General features: G+C 41.2%; 1 long non-coding RNA gene across 1 annotated transcript in view; it reads left to right on the forward strand.

The window, feature by feature from the left end:
* The window catches only part of LOC118004454, a 44,333-nt gene that overhangs the window by 14,309 nt on the left and 6,258 nt on the right, over positions 1-23,766 (forward strand). The window contains exons 3-5 of the long non-coding RNA XR_004677584.1: positions 9,812-9,838; positions 22,804-22,994; positions 23,320-23,384. This is a non-coding gene — a long non-coding RNA (uncharacterized LOC118004454). The remainder of the gene's footprint in view (positions 1-9,811; positions 9,839-22,803; positions 22,995-23,319; positions 23,385-23,766) is intronic.

Genomic DNA, 23,766 nt, shown 5'->3' on the forward strand with positions numbered 1-23,766 from the left:
TTTTGCCCACCCCCACAACCCTTCCCCTCTGTGGTAACCATCAGTTTGCTCTCTGTATCTGTAAGACTGTTTCTGTTTTGGTTGGTTGGTTGGTTTTGTTTTTTAGATTCCATATGTAAGTAAAATCATATGGTATTTGTCTTTCTCTGTCTGACTTTTTTCACTTAGCATAATACCCTCTAGATCCATCCATGTTGTTGCAAATGGCAGGATTTCATTCTCCTTTTTTGTGGCTGAGTAATATTCCATGTGGTATGTATGCCACATTTTCTTTATCCATTCACCAGGCAATGGACACTTGGTGTGCTTCCAGGTCTCGGCTATTGTAAATAAAGCTGCAATAAACATAGAGGTACATGTATTTCTTTAAATTGGTGTTTTTGTTTTCTTCAGATAAATACCCAGAAGTAGAATTGTTGAATCATATGGTATTTCTATTTTTAACTTTTTGAGGAACCTCCATACTGTTTTCCACAGTGGCTGTACGAGTTTGCATGCCCACCAACAGTGCACAAGGGTTCTTTTTTCTCCACATTCTTGCCAACACTTGTTATCTTTTTTTAAGTTTTTATTTAAATTCTAGTTAGTTAACGTATAGGTAATCTTGGTTTCAGGAGTAGAATTTAGTGATTCATCACTTACGTATAACACCCAGTGCTCATCACAAGTGCCCTCCTTAATACCCATCATCCATCTAGCCCATCCCCCACCCACCACCCTCCATCAACTCAGTTTTTTCACTGTAGTTAAGAGTCTTATTTCTGATCTTTTTGTTTCTAGCCATTCTGACAGGTGTAGTGTGATGTCTCATAGTGGTTTTGATTTGCATTTCTCTGATGATGAGTGATGTTGAGCATCTTTTCATGTGTCTGTTGTCTATCTGTATGTCTTCTTTGGAAAAATGTCTGTTCAAGTCCTCCATGCATTTTTTTAATCAGGTCGTTTGTCTTTTTGATAGTAAGTTGTGTAAGTTCCCTATATATTTTGGATATTGATCCTTATTGGATGTATGATTTGCAAGTATCTTCTCCCATTAAGTAGGGAGAAATTGTTTGTTTTGTTGATGGTTTCCTTCACTGTGCCTAATGAAAAATTTTTAATTAAACTCATTTCTTCATGGAGGACAGGGTGTAGGAGGTTTCAGTTACCCACAGTCAACTGTGGTCCAGAAGCAGATGATCCTCATATACTCAGGTCATATCCGACATATACTCAGGTCAATAGCAGCCTAATGCTGCAGCACATGCCCAAGTCACTGCCTTCCCTCCATCCCATCACGTAGGCAATTTCTCATCTCACAGCATTACTAGAAGGGTGAGTACAACACAATATTAGAGAGAGACCACATTCACATAATTTTTACTACAGTATATTGCTATAATTGTGCTGTGTTATTAATCATTGTTGTTCATCTCTCACTGTGCCGAATTTATAAATTACACTTCATCTTTGATATGTGCAGTTAAACCTCGAACTGTGCCATGTTGAACTGTGCGGGTTGACTTACACATAGATCTTTTTTTTCAATAAATGCAGTACAGTACTGTAAATGTTTTCCTTGTGATTTTCTTAATAACATTTTTTTTTAAGATTTTGTATATTTATTTGTCAGAGAGAGGGCACGCGCACACACAAGCAGGAGGAGCTGGAGGCAGAGGGAGAAGGAGAAGCGGGCTCCCCACTGAGCAGGGAGCCTGACATGGGGCTCCATCCCAGGACGCTGGACCTGAGCCGAAGGCAGACGTTTAACCGACTGAGCCACCTAGGCGTCCCTTTAATAACATTTTCTTTTCCCTAGCTGACTTTGTTGTAATAATACAGTAGGGTAATACATGTAACATACCCATTAGGTGTTAACAGACGGTTTATGTGGTCAGTAAGGCTTCCAGGTAACATTAGGCTATTCCTAGTTAAGTTTCTGGGAAGTCAGAAGTTGTGCACAGATGTTCAACTGTGCAGGGGTCGCACCCCTGACCCCCGTGGTGTTCAGGGGTCAACTATATGTGGTTTGGTACTCTCTGCGGTTTCAGGTATCTACTGGGGGTCTTGGAATGGACCCCCTGTGGCTAAGGGGGGAAGACTGTGTCTCATCAGGTCTTTCCATTTCCTTCTCATGAATCTTTGAGAAATGCAAGAGAGATCTCTGGTTTCCCCAGGGAGAGTCTAAAAAGGATTCACTTTAGCCTGGGGCCTTCCCAGATCATCTGGTTACCTCATGATTTGGCGAAGATTGCTGGACACAAATCTCCACATCTCTTCTCAGATAGGATACCCTCCCATGAAAGATACAAAGTTCTGAATCAATTATTCTTTTATTAACCTTTACTGGGGAGTTTCTTTCTTATTGTAAAAGTAATAAATACTCATTAGTTTAAAACTTGGCAAAAACATTTCAAAGTATGAAAGATAAAAATAAATGTTTGAATAGTTGTAAATGCCACCATTTATAGAATTGTTTAATCCTTAAATATTAATATGGCTCTTGAGCTAATAATTGAAAATACACAAAAGCAAACAAAACAGGAAAGTTAATACGATATCTAAAAATCACAACACAAAGAAAAGGGGGGGGTGAAAATGTCTCAAATGAAAATAGCCATTATTTTAAGTGATTTTAACATTTCTTAATAAGCAAGATTCCAATATGATATTTGGACTAACACCCTTATCCCCTGTCCTTTCTTGACCAGGATATAAGCATTTGGGAATGATAAATATACTCCTTGAGGGATGAACTTTAAAGCAAATCAGCTATGCCAAATAATTATCATGTGTGAAAACTAGTCTCATTGAATTGTTGGCATTTGGTTTGCTGAGCTCCTTTGTAGAAGTTATGTGTGATGTTTGTCGCTCCTTCCTTTCTTTGACTCAGTCTCTTTCCCTTAGACAATCAGGAACTAAGATTGTCCCTTCACAGAGAGGAGGAAAACAAGGAAGTAAAACCACCAGGGTAATACAGGTTCTATTTGAAAACTGATTACGTGTGGATAGGGGCTGATTTTCTAAACAAGTCAGTCATCTTTTACTGCTAGAATAAATTAATAGCTTAATCAAGATAAAATGTTTAAAGCATTTATAATAACAAGCTTGCCTTACATATATTTTGGAGTCAGATAATTCTTATTTGTTCATCATAAACAACTATTTTTTTTATCCTAGCTTATGTTATGCATAATAATTATGTTAAGGCATTTAAATCATTTAAAATGAAATATTCTGGTTTTTTTTCCCAACCAGTCCGAAATAGTGAGATTTTACTGTATCAAATTTTCCAGGAATTTGCCTTTTTTCATTTGTAGTTTTTATATATTTTTTAATTACTCACACTATGTGTCCATTACCGAAAAAATAGGAAATATAGGTAAGTTTTAAGACATTTAAAAAATTTGGAGGTCTGAACTCAAAACATATGTGAGAAATAAAGTGAAGATATCTACCAGAGATATTAAAATGAAATTTGATTTTATTTCCCAGGACTTAGTTAGGTACTTAGAACACATAGATTTATCACACACCTTTATTTTATTTTAAAATGATTTCATGTCAGGGCACCTGGGTGGTGCAGTTGGTTAAGTGTCCAACTCTTGGTTTTGGCTCAGGTCGTGATCTCAGGGCTGTGAGATTGAGCCCTACATCAGGCTCCATGCTGAGCCATGGAGTCTGCCTTAAGACTCTCTCTTCCTCTCCCTCTGCCCCTCTCCCCCCGACCACTCTGTCTAAAAGAAATAATAAATCTTAAAAAACAAAACAACAACAACAAAACTTTAAAATGATTTCGTGCTGGGGCACCTGGGTGGCTCAGTCGGTTAAGTCTTTGGCTCAGGTCATGATCCCAGGGTCCTGGGACAAGACCTATGTAGGGCTCTCTACTCAACAGGAAGTCTGCTTCTCCCTCTCCCTCTGTACACTGGTGCGCTCTCTCTCTCTCTCTCTCTCTCTCTCTCTCTCTCGCATGCGCTCTCACTGTCTTCCTCAAATGAATAAAATCTTTAAAAAAATTTTTTAAATAAATTTAATTTAATTTAAAAATAAATAAATAAAATGATTTCACGTTGACTGTGACCATCAACATTGCTACTAGTTTTTCCTCTATTATTAACCAAATAGAGAAAATGCTGACTAATTCAACCCACAAGCTGAACTATACCCCGTTAGTCAGAAACAAGTGATTTTTAATTCCATTTATAAGATATCCAAGGGAAAACATTCCTACTTTGCCCAAATAATCTGTTACTAAATTTCCTTCCTGCCCTGAATAGCTCTACCATAAAGAAGCTTTTCATTACAATTCATTTAAATCTCTTAAGCCATAACTTCATCCCATTTCTTCTCATGGGATCAGTTGTATTTGAATCTATTGCCTGTGACTTTCACTTCTATCAGGGCATTTGTCTCAGTTTCTAGACTGTTTTTGGCTTTTCCTTGCCTCTAATCCACTTGTGTTTGTTTGACAGACACAATCATTGAGTCATGTGCACATAACACATAACCACAAATTCTACTTTCAAGCCCAGTTTCTAAAATTTTTGGTAAAAATTTGTAAAACTTTATAAAAAATTACACAAGAAATGCATAAATACATTCTTACCATAAAAGATTTTAAAATATCAAAGTATATCAAGTGAAACACTAACACCTCCTCTCACGTCTCTGCATTGATTTCATAAGCCATTTACTGTCTACACTATCCACCCAGTTCCCACACATTGTCAGCCTGTTTTGATTTTTTTTTCCCCAAGATTCATTTAGGGATCATTTTCTCTGTCTCTGTAACAGTAGAAGAAGTACAGTTCCATAGAATCCAAATACAGTTCATAATCAGTAGATAAAAGATTTTTACGTCTTCCCATCGGAGCTCAGTACTCACATCTAGTAGCTGCTATTTTACCCAACCATCCTGAGTCATACCAGTGGTCCATTGTCTTCAGTGTCCAGTCTCTGCTAATGAGCCAGGACTCACTCAGGCAGAAGAGCTCAATAGATATCCTCAGCAAAACCCCACCTTAGCCTCACACCCCTCAGAAAGCACTATTTAGCTTCAATTATGTTCCACATACCTATAGCATTTAAATAGTATTTCTCACTATTAATGGACCCAGTAACTAGCTGAGTGATGTTGGAAACATCACCTAACCTCGGGGGCCTCATTTTATGACATATAAATAAATCAGGTGGTCACATTATGCCATTTCTAAATTTCCTCCCTGCCTCTAAAATTCTTTTATGAGAGGCCTAAAATAAGATAGTGATATTAGTAAGAATAATTTATAAAAACATAGCAAGTATTTTTCCCTAAGGAATTCTTCACCTCGTTTTCCTGTTGAAAATATTGATCGAGAGATCTTGAGTTCAACTATCTAGAAACGATTCCCATGCTGGGATCCAAGTGAACCAAGGAGTCTGTGCTGAACTGTAAAGTCACTGAGAGGACAACAGCTAAGGGGACAGATTGGATTCCAGTTTGAGGAGAGGAGCACAAGTTCAAAGTCAAGAGAAATTTGTCGAAAGTCAAGTTCCACAGATGAGGCAAGGCCATGAACGTGAAAGGAAACCACACTTCCAAAATGACCAGAAATAGACTGGGTATCAGAGTGGGAAAAAGGATGGTGGCAGGTGGACAATATGAGGCCTTTCACATTCTGTATTGGTTATCTATGGCTATGTAACAAATCACCCTAAAAGTAGCTGCTTGAAACAAACATTTATTTTCTCATATACTTTCTGAGGGTCAGGGAGCTGGAAATGACTTAGCTGGGTGGCTTGGCTCAAGGTCTCTCATGAGGTTGCAACAAGCTGTTGGCTAGGGCTACAGTCTCCAAATTCTTGACAAGGGCCAGAAGATACACTTCCAAGCTCACTCACATAGCATTGGCAGGAGGCTTCCTCTCCACGTGGGCTTCTCCATAGGGTTTCTTGCAACATGATTTCCCCATGCCAAGTGATCTGAGAGGGAGAGGGCAAGAAAGAGATCAAAATGAAACAACAGTGTCTTTATAATGTAATCTCATAAATGGCATATGATCACTTCCACCATAGTCATCTGGTCACAAACACAAACACCAACCCCAGTACAATTGAAAGGGGGACACAAAGGGGTATAAAGGCTAGGATTGCTGGGACCATCTTGAGAGCTGGCTGCCAGAAGTCTCATGTTGCAGGCCATCTGTTTGGGGATGGCTTTTTTGGTGTTAAGGAAAGGAAAACTCAGAGTGGACTTACTATATGAACAAAAGCTTCACAGAGTGTTAGGAGCTAAGCTCAGGCTCAAAGGTAAACAGTGCTAGGGGCTGGCAAATGAAGGGAGATGGACAGGGCTATAAATATGAAAAAACTTAACAGAATAGAGCAGAAGTTTGGCAAACTTCTTCTAGAAAGGGCCAGATAGTAAATATTTCGAGCTATGGGCCATACAGTCTCTGTTGGCAATTACTCAACTTGGCCATTGTAGTGTGAAAACAGCCATAAACAATATATAAAGGGATGAGTGTAGCTGTGTTCCAATAAATCTTTATTTGTGAACACTGAAATTTGAATTTCATATAATTTTCATGTATCACAAAATATTATTCTTCAGATTCTTTTTAATCATTTAAAAATGTAAAAGTCGCTCTTAGCCCACATGTCATGTAAAACAGACTATGAGCCAGATTTGGCCCATGAATGTAGATGGCCAAGGCTAAGTAAGACCTGATTGAAAGATGAGCAATATAGTAAAGTGCTATTTTTCAAGATAAGTTTTAATCATAGTAATATGGTGAATAGTTAATGTCCCTCCTCAAGGAGTTCAAACTCATAATATGTAAGATCCCCTAAAAATGTTTATTAGCAACTTTAAACTCCTGATGTTTTAATTAGTAATATTGGAGGAAATGGAACCAAAACCAGACATGGAGCAGACCAAGGTTTAATTGAAAACTCATCTCATCTGTTTTGTTCATTGGTTTTGTTTCTTAAATTCCACACAAAACAAACAAAAAAACAGACTCTTAAATACAGAGAACAAACTGATGCTTTTCAGAGGGGAGGTGGTGGGAGGAATGGGTGATAGGTGATGGGGATGAAGAGTACACTTCTTATAATGAGCACCGAGTAATGTATAGAATTGTTGAATCACTCTATTGTACATCTGAAACTAATATAACACTGTACCTTCATTATACTTTAACAAAAAACAAAAAACAAAAATCTCACATCATCTTTTAAAAATGAAAATCCAGAGGTTTTTTTAGTAACTGCTATGTAAATATTTTATTTGGTCACATTTACTTGTTGGAAATCTTGCTTTCATCTTTTAATAAAATAATTAAAAATAATTTAATGAATAATAAAGAGGATATATGCAATTTAAGCCAAATTTATTTCACTAGGATAAAACAAAGAGAGCCATAGGAATTTGAGATCAAAAACTAATCTTTAAAGAACTGAACTTTTGAAACTAATGTGACTCCCAAACAATAGACACTTCAAATTCATGAACCAACCTTAGTAAAACTATATAACAGGATGGCAGGACCATGCACTGAAAATCTCCAAGTGTGTTATGATGGCTTGGGAGAACATTAGTGCTGATGTCTAAACTCTTGCTCCTTTGAATTTTATTTTATCTTTTATAAATATGAGGAATACAGCAGGAAGAATTATTATGCATATTATCTGAGTTTTCCAAATTGGAAAAAGAAATTGAATTGGTCTGTTTCCTTTTATGATTACTTAGATTTCATTTCAAGAGCATGCTGAATGCAGGTCCCTTTAATACAATAATAGACAATAAGCCATCTGCTGGGTAGTATCTTCCTAACTGCTGATGGCCTCAGAGCACAGAGCCCTCTCAGCCATTCCCAGGGTAACTCAACTGAGAAGAAAAGTCCCCAAACTGGCTAAATCACCATAGAACTATGCCACCCCATTTCTCAGTCTCATGTGTTCATTCTCCCCTCATTGCTCCATTCGTTCATACAGCTACTGTTGAGTTTCTGTTATTTTCCCAGTCCTGGGTTCCACATAAGAACTTCTCTCCAGGTTAAATCTGACCTAATCCCAGCAAGGTTACAGAACCCTCATCTCTAACAGTTGTTATTCAGAGAAATTCAATTCATCAGTTTGCCTTGACACCACCTATAATAAAAAACAGTGCCTTAGGGCACCTGGGTAGCTCAGTCAGTTAAATGTCTGCCTTTGGCTCAGGTCATGATCTCAGGGTCTTGGGATTGAGCCCTACATCAGGCTCCATGCTCAATTGGGAGTCTGTTTCTCCCCCTCCCTCTCCCTCTGCCCATCCCCCTACTCATGCTCTCTCTCTCTCTCTCAAATGAATAAAATATTAAAAAACAAACAAAACAAACAAGAAACAGTGCCTTTGTTCATTGACTTAATCTTTGTTACTTTTAAATGAAAGTAACAGCCAAAGCTAGGAAAAGCCCAATAGCATATTCTTATACTGATTAATAAATGAGCCTAATATTTATTTTACATATATGCCTGTTAAGTAATAAATCTGTATCATTAAATTAGAAAAAAAAAACAGAAACAGTACTTTTTTTTAAGATTTTATTTTTAAATAATCTCTACACCCAGCATGGGGTTTGAACTTACAACCCCAAGATCGAGTCACATACTCTACCGACCAAGCCAGCTGGGTGCCCCCAGATTTAGTACTTTTATCTTATTTTATTTTTTATTTTTCTAAAAGATTTTCTTTTTTCATTTATTCTAGAGAGAGAGAGCATGTGAGCAGGGGCAGGAGCAGAGGGAGAGGGACAAGCAGACTCATTGCTAAGCATGGAGCCCAAGGCAGGGCTCAATCTCACGACCCCAAGATCAAGACCTGAGCCAAAATCAAGAGTTGAATGCCCAACTGACTGAACCACCCAGGCACCCCAAAAATAGTACCTTTAACAGTTGTCTTTTACCCTAATCAGGGTGTTGCATAATAAAAAAAAAAATACATCTCTGTTAGTTGGATAGCGTTCTTAGTTCAGAGAATCAGTGATTATAAGTGGACAAAAGGACTCTCTGGATATGATGCCTGGTGCTGTTCTTACTTCTCACATCCAGCAACCCAGCATGACATGTCAAAGATATGAGAAAAAGTGCCAAGCTAGAATAGAGGATTCTGCTCATAAATTGTACAACCATCATCAGTTATCAGAAGAAGTTGTTTTAGTTGGAGGGGCTATTGGAATGCCCTAGGGAAACCTTCTGATTCTTTATTGATTTGATTCAGTCAGGAGATACACTGCTCTATGAACCACTGACTTCATTCTTATGAGGTAGGGCAATTAGTTAGAAAGAGAAGAAATGTACTGTTTGAAAGAAAGACCATGAGAAGGGACACTCCCTTGCTTGAACTATGAACAATCCATTAGAGATCTAATAAAAGTTGACATTTTTTATAATATCTGAGCTGGGATGAAGTGTGGGAAGACAGGCAGCTCTGTGTCATTACTGCATACAAGGCCCTCCATTTTCCCACTCAAGCCTGTGAGGCCATTAACCCAATGTCCTCCAGCTCATTCCTCTTTTTGCCACATTCTGACCTCTGGAAAATTAGGTCAGTTAATACTTTAGGACATTTATCAAAATGATAGTTCTGAACTGATTTAGATAAGAAAGAATGCATATAATTTTAAAAGGTTTCTTTATCATGCATGATGTATTTACCCATAGTCATAACTTCATGAATGAGAAGAAGAAAGCATTCATCGTCAAGTGAGGAAAGAAATATTTTCTCCATCAGCAAAAAAGATATATATTTGGTGAGCACCTAACTACATATCAAAGAGACTTACACATCTTATTTCTTGTCTTTCAGGAGCTGCCCATTCTGAGTGGAAATCATGTAAGTGAAACAGGAACTATGGCATAAAAGCAATAAACCAGTTCATGAATACGCAGTGCCTTATTTACATCAAATTCAAGTCAAAAATGATTTAAGGCTAGGGATTAGGAATAGCAGTCTATCTGGGGTAAGACTAGGGAGGCTGGGGGTACAATTTCAATTCTAGTCAAGAGGGAGAAGTTTTCAACTCTTTCTAATCAATACAGAATATTCTTTAACTGTATACCTTAAAACAGCAAACTATGGTTTGAAATGATGACCTGAGAAAAGGGTCATCATTGTTTCTTCTTAGAAACAAGGAAGAGACAAAGCCCTGTGCTCTGTTGCCCACACAGGGCCTACGCTTGCCCCAGGGGAACTCGCCTGGCCTGTACTCACAGTCCAGAGGCTGAAGGCTGGAGGGCCTACTGTCTTAGGCTGCATTTGGGCACACTCTGGAGGTGAGCCCCAGAAGCAAAAGTGAGGAAAGTAAAGTGGGAAAGACAGGAGGAATACAAACCACTATGGTGTGTGCTATTGACTTGATTGTTTCTCTGGGCACTAGAGGCTCAGGCTTATTGTAGGAAAGTCCCTGAGGTCCCATGCTGAAAGTAGCTCTAAATTGTCCCCCCGAAAGATGGAAGCCTGGTCTATTCATTTATGATGAAGATGCCATGAATACACAATGGGGAAAGGACAGTCTCTTCAATAAATGGTGTTGGGAAAACTGAATAGCCATATGCAAAAAAATAAGACTGGACCATCTTACACCATACATAAAAATAAATTCAAAATGAATTACACACTTGAACATAAGACCTGAGACCATAAAACTTCCAGAAGAAAACATAGGGGGTAAGCTCCTTGACATCGATCTTGGGGATGATTTTATGAATTTGACACCAAAAGCCAAAACAACAAAAGCAAAAAAAAAAAAAAAAAAATAGACTATGTCAAAACCTTCTGCACAGCAAAGGAAATTATCAACAAAATGAAAGGCAACCTACTGAATGGGAGAAAATATTTGCAAATCGTGGATCTGATAAGAGGTTAGTATTCAAAATACATAAAGAACTCATACAACTCAATAACCAAAAAAAGGTTTGATTGAGGAAGTGAATACACATTTTCCAAAGAAGACATACAGATGGCCAACAAACACAAGAAAAGATGCGTAACACCACTAATCATCAGGGAAATGCAAACCAAAACCACAATATCACCTCTTACCTGTTAGAATGGCTACCACCAAAAACACAAGAAATAACAAGTTGGTGAGGATGTGGAGAAAAGGTAGCTCTGGTGCCCTGTTGGTGGGGGCATAAAATGATGCAACCACTATGGAAAATAGTATGAAGATTCCTCAAAAAAATTAAAAATAGAACTATCATATGACCCAGGAGTCCACTTCTGGATATATACCTGAAGGAAATGAAAACAGAACCTCAAAGAGATATCTGCACTCCCATCTTCATTGCAGCATTATTTATGACAGCCAAGACATGGAAATAACCTAGGTTTCTATCAGAGAATGAATAGATAATGAAGATGTCACACACACACACACACACACACATAAAAAGGAGGAAATTCTGCCGCTTGCAACAACCTGGATGGACTTTGAGAGCATTATGCTAAATGAAATGTTAGAGAAAGGCAAATATTGCATGTCTTTATTCTTCAGTGACTTGAACAAATATATGGAACCTTCAAAAACAGACTCATAGAAACAGATTGGTGGTGGTCTGAGATGGGTAGGGTTGGGGGGGGATGTAAAGGAAATTGATGAAAATGGTCAAAAGGTGCAAACTTCCAGTTATAAGACAAATAAGTCCTGGGGATGTAATGTATAGCCTGGTGACTCTAGTTAACAATACTGTATCTGAAACAATAGTGTATCTGAAAATTGCTAAGAGAATAGATTCTTATTATAAGAAAAAAAAATGTATGCTTTGTGATGGATGTTAAACTTATTGTAACAATTTCACTACATATATATATATGTAAAATCATTATGTTGTAAATCTAAAGTGAATACAATGTTAAATGTCAATTATATCTCAATAAAACTCAGAGAAAAGAAAAGATAGGAGGTTGGGCATTATCAGTGTTGCTCCAGGGTTGTTCCTGAAGGCATTAAATCCCTTGAGCTTTCCAGCTACAATGTCCCCACCTGAATGAGTGAGTATAGCTTCAGAGGAAGTTCAAAGGTAAGAAACAAACATGCGAAAGGTGCTTGAGACAGGACACTGCAGCATTAACTGTCTGCTTCTCCTGCAGCTAAAATTGGAGGCGGGATGCGGGGTGTGTTACGGACACGAGTGTCTGCTGGCTAATCTCTTGCAGCTGTCAGATCTACTCATGTCCACATTGGATTCACTCAGTTGGATTCACCTGTCCTGGACACCCCAGTGGATGTCCTGAATTCTAGATATGCATCTCCCTGTCACATTATAGCAGCAACAGTAGCTCTTCATGATAATCAATTGATTTCTCCTGCCGGTATAGGTACTCCTTCCTTGCCTGGTAGTCTCCAGTCTTGAGACCAAATTGCCCAGGCTGTAGACTCGCTATAGATTAGCTTTCATGGAAGCCTTACTGTGTCAAGGCCAAAGCAATCTTCTGGAACCAGAATTTTCAATTCATTAGAACTTAGAGTCGCAGGATGGATGGGTGCTGAGAGTGATGATGAGGTCAATCCTACTTTTGTCCTTTAGTTCCTGGACCTATGAAGTCTAGCTAACAGAGATGCAGCACTCTGTACCAGGCAGTAGTTCACTGCAGGTGCCCCATCCTGAAGGACAGAATCCCCAGGCTCATGCCTTTTTGAAACTTTGACTAAGCCATCCCGATGTTCTTACTGCTTCCAGGTAATGAGATATGTGGGAAAACCCACTGTATCCATGGTCATGTGCCCATTGTCATACTTCCTTTGCCATAAAATGGGCCCTTTGGTGCAAGACAATGTTATCTGGGATCCCATGCCTATAAATGAAGCACCTTGTAAGCTCTCAGACCACTGTGCTTACAGATGTGCTGCAGGTGTGGAATGCAAACCCAAATCTAGGATAGTTGTCAGTTTCAATAAAGATAGAGCTCTTCTCCTTCCAGAGTTGACTGTGTCCAGTGTAATTTACCTGCCATCAAGAGGCTGACAGTTTATACATACCAAAAATAGAGCTCCTGATATTCTCCCTCAAACCTGCTTTCCTTTGATCTTCCCTGTCATAATTTATGGCAACGATATTCTTCTAAAGCTAAAAACAAAGCCTAACAACTTTGGGATAAGCCTAGACTCCTCTCTTTTTTTCATGCTCTGTAGCTGATGAACTAGCAAATCATGTTGGTCTGCCTTCAAAATATACCCAGAGTATGGTCTCTCCTTCCCCATTGCTACCCCAAATTTACCTCTGTCAACTTTTATCTGGATTATTGGAATAGCCTTTAACTGGTCTCCCTACTTCTGTCTCTGGCCCCATGAAGCCTATTCTCAATCAGTCATCTGGACCAATCCTGTTAAAACACAAATCCTGGGGCGCTTGGGTGGCTCAGTCGTTAAGCATCTGTCTTCAGCTCAGGTCATGGTCCCAGGGTCCCGGGATCGAGTCCCATGTCGGGCTCCAGTCCCACGTCGGGCTCCCTGCTCAGTAGGAAGCCTGCTTCTCCCTCTCCCACTCCCCCTGCTTGTGTTCCTGCTCTCGCTATCTCTCTCTGTCAAAATAAATAAACAAAATCTTTAAAAAAAAAAAAACACACACACACAAATCCTATCTTGTCATTCCTCAGTTCAAAACTTTCAAATGGCTCCCAGTGTCAATCAAAGAAAAAGTCAAAGGCCTTACAAGGGCCCATATATCCCTATGTGATCTGAGTCCTTGTGGCAGAAAGACTCCCAGGAGGCCCCATGATCCTCCCTCCTGGTGTCCATGTCTTTGTGTGATCCCCTCCCCTTGAGTATTGGTGGGAGCTGTGACTGTCTTCCAACCAAAAGAACACAGCAAAGGTGCCAGATGTCACTACTGTAATTACATTTATGGAACTTTATGTAACACTCCCTCTGCTTGCAGACTCTCACTCTCACTCTCCTGCTGGCCTTGAATAAGCAAGTTGCCATGTTGTGAACTGCCTATGGAGTAAGCCATCTGGTAGGCCTAAAGCTGAGGGTGGGGTCCACTGAGACCCAAGAAGAAACCTTTACGGCTCTCAGTCTTACAGCTACAAGGGAATGAATTCCAACAACCTGAGCGAGCTTGAATGTGGGTGCCTCCCTAGTTGAGCCTCCAGATGAGAACATAGCCCAGCTGACACCTTGACTGCAGCCTTGTGAGACCTGAGCAGAGGACCCAGTTAGGCTGAGCATGGATTCCCAACCCAAGGAAACCGTGAGCTAATAAATGGGTGTTGTTTCAAGCCTCACAGTTTGTGGTAATTTGTTAGCAGCAATACATGACAAATGTAGTCCTGTTTCTTTTCTGAACACATCTCCTCCCTCTGTCCTCATCATCCACTCTGCTTGAGCTACCTAGGCCTCCTCGTTGTGTCTCAGATGAGCCAGGCACATGCCCATCACAAAGCCTTTGCAGGGCACCTGGGTGGCTCAGTCGTTAAGCGTCTGCCTTCAGCTCAGGTCATGGTCCCAGGGTCCTGGGATCGAGGCCCACATCAGGCTCCCTGCTCCGCGGGAAGCCTGCTTCTCCCTCTCCCACTCCCCCTGCTTGTGTTCCCTCTCTCGCTGTGTGTGTCTCTCTCAAATAAATAAAATCTTTAAAAAAAAAAAAAAAAAAAGCCTTTGCATTTGCTGTGCCCCTTAGCTTGAGATATTCTTTCCTAGGATATACACATGGCTTTTTGCCCTCACTCACTTCTTGTTTTCACATAAAAGGCATCTTCTCAGTAGGCCTTCTCTAGCTAGCTTATCTAAAATTTCACCACCTTCCCTCATTTTATAACTTCCTTCCCTGTTTTATTTTTTCTCCTTGGAATTTATCATCCTATAACTTACAACATACTTTAATAATCTATCCTACTTATTGTCTTTTCTCTCTCACTAGAATGATAGCTCTGTGAGGACTGGGATTTTTGTGGTTTCACTCTATTTATTCACAGCAAATCCAGCCTGCCACACTGAATCACTCTTCAGCAGGTACACATTGAGAACACATCCTGGGTTTAGCCAGGACGAGGAGACAGAGGGGCGGGAGGGCTGTGTGTTTTCTGAGGAATGGTTACACTGTGAGATCAAGTCTAGGAGAGAAGTGGGGACATTGAGGAAGTGGTGTGTGATTTGAGGTCTCATTAAAATCCGGGAGCTCCTGGGCTGGGCTTACTAGATATTCAGGAAACTAGGAAGTGATGTTTGGAGAGATGTTTGAAATTGAGATGCCAAGAATGTGCAAGGTCTGGGGTGTGGTTTTGTGAGTGGGTGGCTGAGATGAGGTGGAATAAGAGATTAGTGGCTGCAAAAGATTGCAGAACTGAGAGACCTGTGTGTTGGATGGACAATTTATTAAATTCTGAAGTCTCCGAGAATGGTGGTAGGTTGGGAGTGAAGTTACTCAAGTGTTCAAGTCACTGAAGAATAAAGGAACATAGCAGAGACATTGGCAATTCACAGCTGTGATCTAGGATGGTTGTAAGAGGGAAAAATTGCCTTCACTTGAAAGCTGAGGAAAACGGGAGGGCTGTGGTGGTGGCCAGGTTTTTGTTAGATCAGGGATTGCAGAGCTACCACCCTTGGGCCAAGTCTGGCCTGCCCCTGATTTTGTAAATGAAGTTTTATTGGACCACTTTGTTTCATAATGTCTATGGCTGCTTTTGGACCCAAATGGCAAAGTTAAGTAGTTGCAACAAAGACTATATGGCCCACAAAGCCTCAAATAGCTACTACATGGTCCTACACAGGAAATGTTTGAGGACCTGAGTTAGAGCAAGAAGAGGAATAGAATGTTCAGGCAAGAGGCTGAAGATACACTGGGACTTTGTGGGTGATGGACTATGAATTTCAAAGGGGCCTTTTGGAATGATTTGGGAGGAGGGTGAAGGGTGGAAGATGAGGGCACCTTCAGGCAACCTGGCCAACAATGGTGATCTTGAAGCTTGGACTTCTAATGGTGATTGAGGCAGCCAGGGAGGTGAGAGGCATGAGTTGGACCCTTAGGACGCCACAGGCTGGGGGAGCTCCATATGCAAACAGGTGCTGCTGAACCTGGTACAGGAGCCTACAGCAACTGAAGACCGTGGAAGGTTGACTTGCCCTCGGCCGATGCACAGGAACATGCAGCAGTGAACATCCCTGGGGTCTGGCCTTGCTCACATCTGGTCTGGGGTCAGCTCCCAGAGGACAGGCACTGCCTCATTCCTGACCGTGTTCCTGGAATACAGAGGAAGGGGCAGAAGGAAGGAGAGAGAAGGAGCAAGGCAGGCAGGTAAACCAACAATCCATGTCAATAAAAGTTAAAATGACAACTCTGGGTTACATATATTAGCTCTAGAAATTCAAAAACCAGATAAAATATTAGCAAGCTTTTCATATTAAAAATGTATCTTTATGACCTTAGACAATCAAAGTAAGAAATCTTATGATCATCAGTGCTCAAGCCTGTTCCAGGACCTAAAAATCCATAGCTCGGTACTGAGATACACCATGTATCTTATTCTCCTTGAATGCATTCTCCTTCTAATCAACTACCTGTAGCCCTAAACAGTGATTAGGGCGCTCCTTTAAAATTTACCCCAACTCTTGCAGGATAAATGAGTAACACATGGCTGCTGGCTAGCCCTGGTGGAACTGTTCTCCCGCTATTAACTACAACTTCTACCTGTCTCAGCCACAGGCAACCTTTCCCACCTTCCCTCAGAATAATGAAGTAGGAGGCATTGCTTCTCCTATCTCAGCCCCACTGTGCTAAGAAGACCCACACTCTGCTGCTTCCAGTCTTCTCCAGCTTCCCAGGAGGATACACAGTTTTTTGTTTGTTTGTTTGTTTGTTTGTTTTTATTCTTATGTTAATCCCCATACATTACATCATTAGTTTTAGATGAAGTGTTCCATGATTCATTGTTTGTGCATAACACCCAGTGCTCCATGCAGAATGTGCCCTCCTCAATACCCACCACCAGGCTAACCCATCCTCCCACCCCCCTCCCCTCTAGAACCCTCAGTTTGTTTTTCAGAGTCCATCGTCTCTCATGGTTCATCTACCCCTCCGATTTCCCCCGCTTCATTCTTCCCCCCCCCCGCTACCTTCTTCTTCTTTTTTTTTTCTTAACATATATTGCATTATTTGTTTCAGAGGTACAGATCTGAGATTCAACAGTCTTGCACAATTCACAGCGCTTACCAGAGCACATACCCTCCCCAGTGTCTATCACCCAGTCACCCCATCCCTCCCACCCCACCCCCCACTCCAACAACACTCAGTTTGTTTCCTGCAATTAAGAATTCCTCTTATCAGTGAGATCATATGATACATGTCTTTCTCTGTTTGACTTATTTCACTCAACATAATACCCTCCAGTTCCATCCATGTCATTGCAAATGGCAAGATCTCATTCCTTTTGATGGCTGCATAATATTCCATTGTATATATATACCACATCTTCTTTAGCCATTCATCTGTCGATGGACATCTTGGCTCTTTCCAGTTTGGCTATTGTGGACATTGCTGCTATAAACATCGGGGTGCACGTACCCCTTCGGATCCCTACTTTTGGGATACACAGTTTTTTACACCCCCAGAGAAACTTAATCCAAATTCCCAGTAGGTAACTGCCAATTCTAGAACACTCCATCCATTAACGACTACATTTTAATACATTGCCATTTCATAAGAGTAGAACAGCCCCCTCCCTTCCCTTGTCATCAGGAAGCTGTCTGCTGGATTCGCACACATATTGTTAAATATTTCTCAGCTCCGCTGCCTTTAGCAAAGGTCTCTCCCCTATAAACTTGCTCGGAGCAAATGGCCACTCCAACAGGAAAAATAAAAACAAGATTCTGATGAAATTTGATAGCACTTTTTAGCAAAGTTGATCTGGTTTCGTCACAGATATTCTGCAGGTAAGAAACCTAATTCAAGAGTGGAGAGTGAAGTCACTCTGAGAGCCAAAAGTTCTGAGAGCCAAAAATGATATCTGAAAATCATATTTGTAAATGTACCCAGAGGCTATTGCATGATGGACACCCATAGGAGCAGGGCCTTAGGCATCTGCCTGTGCCTGGGGCTGCTTGTGTTGATTGGCCAAAAATAGCAACAGCAAGTTTTCACCTAGGCTTGGACCATCATTCCCTCCCAGCTACAAATATAAATCCCAGCCTAAGGATCAAAGTGATTCCCTTACAAAGAATGTCTTCCATCCCCTTTACGGGCAAGTCTGAATTTTGTGGCAGGGCACAGTCTGTTCTCTCTGGAGCCAATGAATTTCTGTTATCATTCTTATAGCTGCTATCTCTTGTGTTATCATATTTACTTTTCTTTACTTCCTCTTGTCTGTGTGCTTTCTCTATCTTTCCTGCCCATTTCTACCTGTTCCTCTGGGCTTTGGAAAGCCAGGAGAGGAGAAATTCATTCTAATATGGAAGCTCTTGGGAAGACTTGACAGCATGGGTAATATTCCAGGGAAAGGAAACAAGATAATCTAAGTCACTTGGTATGTTCCAAGACCGACGAGCAGTTTATTGTGGCTAAAGCGAAGGATACATCCAACCTTGGGTCAGACTGTGAACTTTTATCCTAAAGGCAGTGGTCAGCCATGAAAGATTCCCTACCAGTGACATAACTAGGTTGATGCTGTAGAATCATCTTTGTATTACAGAGGTCTGTAATAGTTATATATGGTTGCATAACAACTCATTCCAAAATTTAGATTTCACATAACAAAGATTTACTCTCTTATAATTTTTGTGGGTGAGGAATCCAGCACAGCTTAGCTGAATGCCTCTCTTCAAAGTCTCTCCCAAGGCTGCAATCAAGGTGTCAGCTAGGATGGCAGTCTCCTCAAGGTCAATTAGGGAAAGATCCAATTCCAAGGTAACTCAAGTGGTTTGGGGCAGGACTCATTTCTTCATTGACTATTGCTTGGAGACCTACCTTAGTTCCATGACACTTCTCTCTGGGTTTTTTTCTGTGGGATGCCCACTTTCTGTAGGCAGAGCAGCTCACAGTCTGGCAACTGGCTCCATCAGCAGGGGCAACTGAGAGAGCAAGTAAGACTGAAGTTAGAGTCTTTTTGTAACCTAATTTCAGAAGGGACATGATATTATTTTTGGTGTGTTCTGTTCATTAGTAGGGAGTCACTAGGTCTGGCCCCTCCTCAAAGGGAAGAGATTACACAGGACATGAATTCCAAGAGGTAGAAATCACTGGAGCTCATCAAAAAATAGGAGCAGGATCAGGAGACAATATTATCTAGAATCCAAGGAAGAAGGGGGTTTCAAAAAGTGGAAAGTCATATATGGCATGGACGTATCAATGCCCTCTAGCCAAAGCTTGCCAGGAACCCACATGTAGCTGAACAAGTTGGGTGTATTACTTGTCGCAGGAGGGAAGGCACACACCATGGGAACCATGGGGTCTCTCGGTAAGATGGTGTTAGAAGCTAAGATGGAAACTGGGCTTTGGATGAGCGACTGGGGGGTTAGTCTAAGGAAGCAGGGGCTCACTGTGAACTGGATGTTGTCAGAGGGCAGGGACAGTTCTGTGATTGGCTATCTCAGTCAATCTTATCGACAGGGAAGGAGAACTAGAAGGAGGACAAAGTTGTAATTAGTCAAGAAGAAGCAGTCACTTGTTTTGGCTGAGAGAGAGGGTGTTTCGTATTTTATGGTGGCACAGTGACTTTGGTATTGTCTGTTTTTAAACAAAATTTTGAAGTGGCCTTGTTTTGGCTCATTTTACCATGGTCTAAGGGTAGCCTTGTCTGAGATTACTGTTCTGTGAGGCTGTTTATGTCTTAGAGGAGAATAACATAACCTAGCCATGAGTGACAAGCCAGCTTCAAAAAGTCAGGGAAGACAAGTAGAGGATAAGAACATGGCTCTGGAACCAGACTACCCAGATTTAAGTCTGGACTTCACCGTGCACTAGCTCTGTGACCTGGGCCCATTGGTAAACCTCTCCATACCTTAGTTTTTCCACCTTAGAGTAGAAACTATAATAGTACCTATCTTGTTGGCTTCTTATGAGGATTCATGAGTTAATATACGTGTGAAGTACGCAGAACAAAACTAGCATGTGAGAACTACGTGTATGTGGATTATCATTATCATCTGTGACCCCTGAAGGGGCCATTTTGTTAGGGTAGTAGAAGGCAGAAGCCGGACTCAATGACCAAAGATAAACAGCAGTGGATGAAATAAGGTCAGCATGTGTTGAACAGCCCTTCAAGAGGGATAGTGACAGGAAGACCTGGAAATCATGCAGAAAGAGGAAGGGGATTGGTTTATCCGAGGTCAGTATAGAGCAGTGCCTCTCGAAGACTGTTAGAAATACAAAATTTCACACACTCCAAGTGATTCTTTTTTTTTTCAATAGTTTTGTTGAAGTATAATTGACATACCATAAATGGCACCTATTTAAAATATACGATTTGGTAAGTTTTGACATACGCATGCACCATAAAACCATCACCACAGTCAATAATGAACATTTTCATCACCCCTTGGTAATCCCCCCTTCTGCACACCTCCCCCCACTGTCCCCAGGTGGTTCTGATACTGACGTGTTGAGAACCACAGGGGATGTGAAATGAATTCTGCCACTAAAAGGACCTAGAGTCATGGCTCAAAAAATAGTAATAAAGATGAAATCCTAACAGTGAGGGAAGGAAGGAAATGGGAGATAAGCGACAAGATCAGCATCTGGGAAAGGCTGAGGAGGCTTGCCAGCCCCAACGCTGAGAACGGGGTGTTTGCTGAGCTCTTTCACTAGGCCACCGGTGCAAGGAGCAGTGATGACATTCAAGGAGCTTTCCAAAGGCCACCACTCATGCACTTTTGCTAGGAAAGTGCTTCAACTCCAGGTCTCTGTTCATGGTACACCCCTGCTCAAAACCAATGGGGGCGCCTGGGTGGCTCAGTTGGTTAAGCCCCAACTCTTGGTTCCAGCTGGGGTCATGATCTCAGGATTGCGAGACTGAGCCCCTCATTGGGCTCCATGATGGACATGGAGCCTGTTCTCTTGCATGCGCTCTCTCTCTCTAAAAAACAAACAAACAAAAAATTCAATAGATTCCCTTTTCTACAAGGTGCAGTAAAAGCAAATAGACAAATGAACAAACAGCAACAAAACCTCAGCCTATCGATACTTGATACAATCTGGCTGCCTGCCTTCCAACACTATCTCTCACTCTTTCCACTCCAGTCTGCTCGGATCTTGTCCCGTGGGTTTGCTTCGGTTCTGCAATATGCATCCTCCTTTCCTTCCTTCAGAGAGCGGGTCCCCCTCCTCTGAGGGTCCACTACCCAGCCATTTAAACATCGCTTCAGCCGGAAGCTCTCTCTGGCCACACACCTGGGATGACTCTCTCTTTGCTCCGAATGTTTATATGATATTCTTGTTGAGAGTGGCAAATCCCTAACAGCAAGGATTGTGTGTACCTCGCCATTGCACCCCAGCCCCTGGCACACTGCCTTGAACATACTCATTGAATGTTTGCTGACGAGTGAATGGACGAACCAATGAATTTACCTGGAACTATTTATCTTTCATTTATGTGACTGTGGCAGTCCACCAGGGTTTTTCTACCTTGGCACTTTTGACATTTTAGGTCAGATAATTCCCTGTGGTGGGGGCTGTCCTGTAAGTTTAGCAGCTGTTTAACCAACTGAGCCACCCAGGCGCCCAAGTTTAGCAGCTGTTTAAACCAGATGTTTAGCAGCGTCTCTGGCCTCTACCCACTAGATGCCAGGACCTCCATCTTTCCAGCAGACAACCAAAAATGTTTTCAGACATTGCCTCCTGCCGCTGGAGGGGGAAGGAGAGCATAACCCTGGTTGAGACCCTTGAGAATTAACTTCCCAGGTTTTCCTGTAAAACATTTATTATAAAAAGGAGAGTGGCAACAATCTAACTCAGGTCAAGGAAAGAAGGAAAATGTTTAACATTTGGAACGCTTCCTAAGTCTTAGGAGACCCCTGACACTTTTCTAAGTGGCTTTCTCCCCATTTCCCTAGTGCATAGACAGTCCATCAATTCCCGCTAACAGCAAAGGAAAATAGAACTGGAGTAGTGAAGCTTTAAGAATGGAAAGGCTTCAAGGAAGTTGGTATTTTGAAATAGGGTGCCTGTTAGGTTCCTCAAATGGAGCTATGCAGGTATCTCTCACTTTGTCTCCTCATAAAGCCTGCTGTGTATGATCTATAACCATCTGTTCTCAGGAACTGAAGATGGTAAATCATTTCCCCACATTTGTTATGAGATAAAACATTTCCCATCTTGACTTCGTGTGGACAAGTTCTGAAAGTGACAAAGTCAGAAAACACTGATTCATGCTCCATCTCTCTGAGCTAATCTAGATCTTTACAATCTTAAGTATTGCCCCCACCATCTCATAGATCCGGTCTGAGTTTTAATATAGTCATTTTCTTCCTTATTATAATATGATATATGGTGTTCATTTTGCAAGTCTAATTCAATGAATTATTTGCTCAATGGGCTATTAAAATGGAGGAACAGCCTGTTACCCTAAGCCTCTGTCTGATTGCTCTGAGTCCAGGCATCCCTCCTACCAGCACCACCCAGTGCCCCCACTGTTTTGCCCGCCCCAGCTGCAGGCAGGTTGCTGCCTTTCTCCTTTGCAGCCTCTTCTTCTTCCCACTTCTCCCTCTTCTTTATTCTCAATCTACTTCACGCTGACATTCTCCTTTGATCCTTTTATGCTTTATAGACCCTTTGTCTTGCTCTCATACTCAGCTTCTGTCTGTGTTATGTGCTTCAATTTCAAATCACCAGGAACATAAGCTGCGTATCACTGTTTTCCTCCTTTAGCCACAAAAGCAAAGAGAAAATAAAAAGGAACTCATCTTTCTGCCTGAGTGAAACCTTATTCATGCAGTTAGTCGGTGGGTCTGTTGCTCAACACCAGCTGGAGTGAACACTGGACACGATCATCTTAATGAGGGAACTTCTGATGCAAATGAAAAGCATATGCTTGCGGGAAAATAGCCTGGAAAAATATGGTAAGATACCCATCAGGAGGAAAATCAAACATAATAATGATGTTCTTATTGTGTTGTGTTGATATCATAACAATACTCAGCTTTCCACCGAATATTAGAATTTGTCCTTGATATGATGACTCTGGAGTTAATTTTGAGTGTGTCTCACACAAATGGGAAATATCTTTGATCTGGGTCATTAATAAGCAGTGAGAGATTCAGCTAGCTGAAGTCAGAACAGCTCTTCGGCAAGATTGCCCCTGGAAGTCAGCCCCATGGTGAGGGATTCTGCCATTATGTGCAGGTCACTGTGTCTACATCCATTTCTTTCTCTCATTTCTACAAGGAGCATCCAGAGCTGTAGAAGGCATAAACTATCTAAAATGGAGAAACGAACACATAACCAGAAATGTGAGTAGACGTATAATAGCAGCTTAACAAATATTACGGACCAGTTTGGAGAACAATGATCCACTCTTCATTCCTAGAGAAACCTTACGCTCTCTCCCACTGGCCCTGTTCATCTTTGAACTCTTTTATTGACTTGTCACTGTCCCTGATTACATATGCAGCCTGCGGAACCTAGAAGGGAAGATATTCCAGGTCCTTACTCCCGACTACCAGAAAAGTCTTTTCGAAACCAAAAACACTTATTTATCTCTTCTAACCCCAGGGAAAGCTGAGAGTTTGACAGACAAGCAAGCTTAGAAAGGCAATTGTGCTTTGCCTAAGAGGGAAAGATGATGGCAACCTTTGCAAATATGGAAACGTGGACTGCAGCCTATCAGAGAAC

This window comes from Mirounga leonina, unplaced genomic scaffold (assembly GCF_011800145.1).
Source record: "Mirounga leonina isolate KUSES-001 unplaced genomic scaffold, KU_Mleo_1.0 Mir_93, whole genome shotgun sequence".
In the NCBI taxonomy this organism is placed as follows: Eukaryota; Metazoa; Chordata; class Mammalia; order Carnivora; family Phocidae; genus Mirounga; species Mirounga leonina.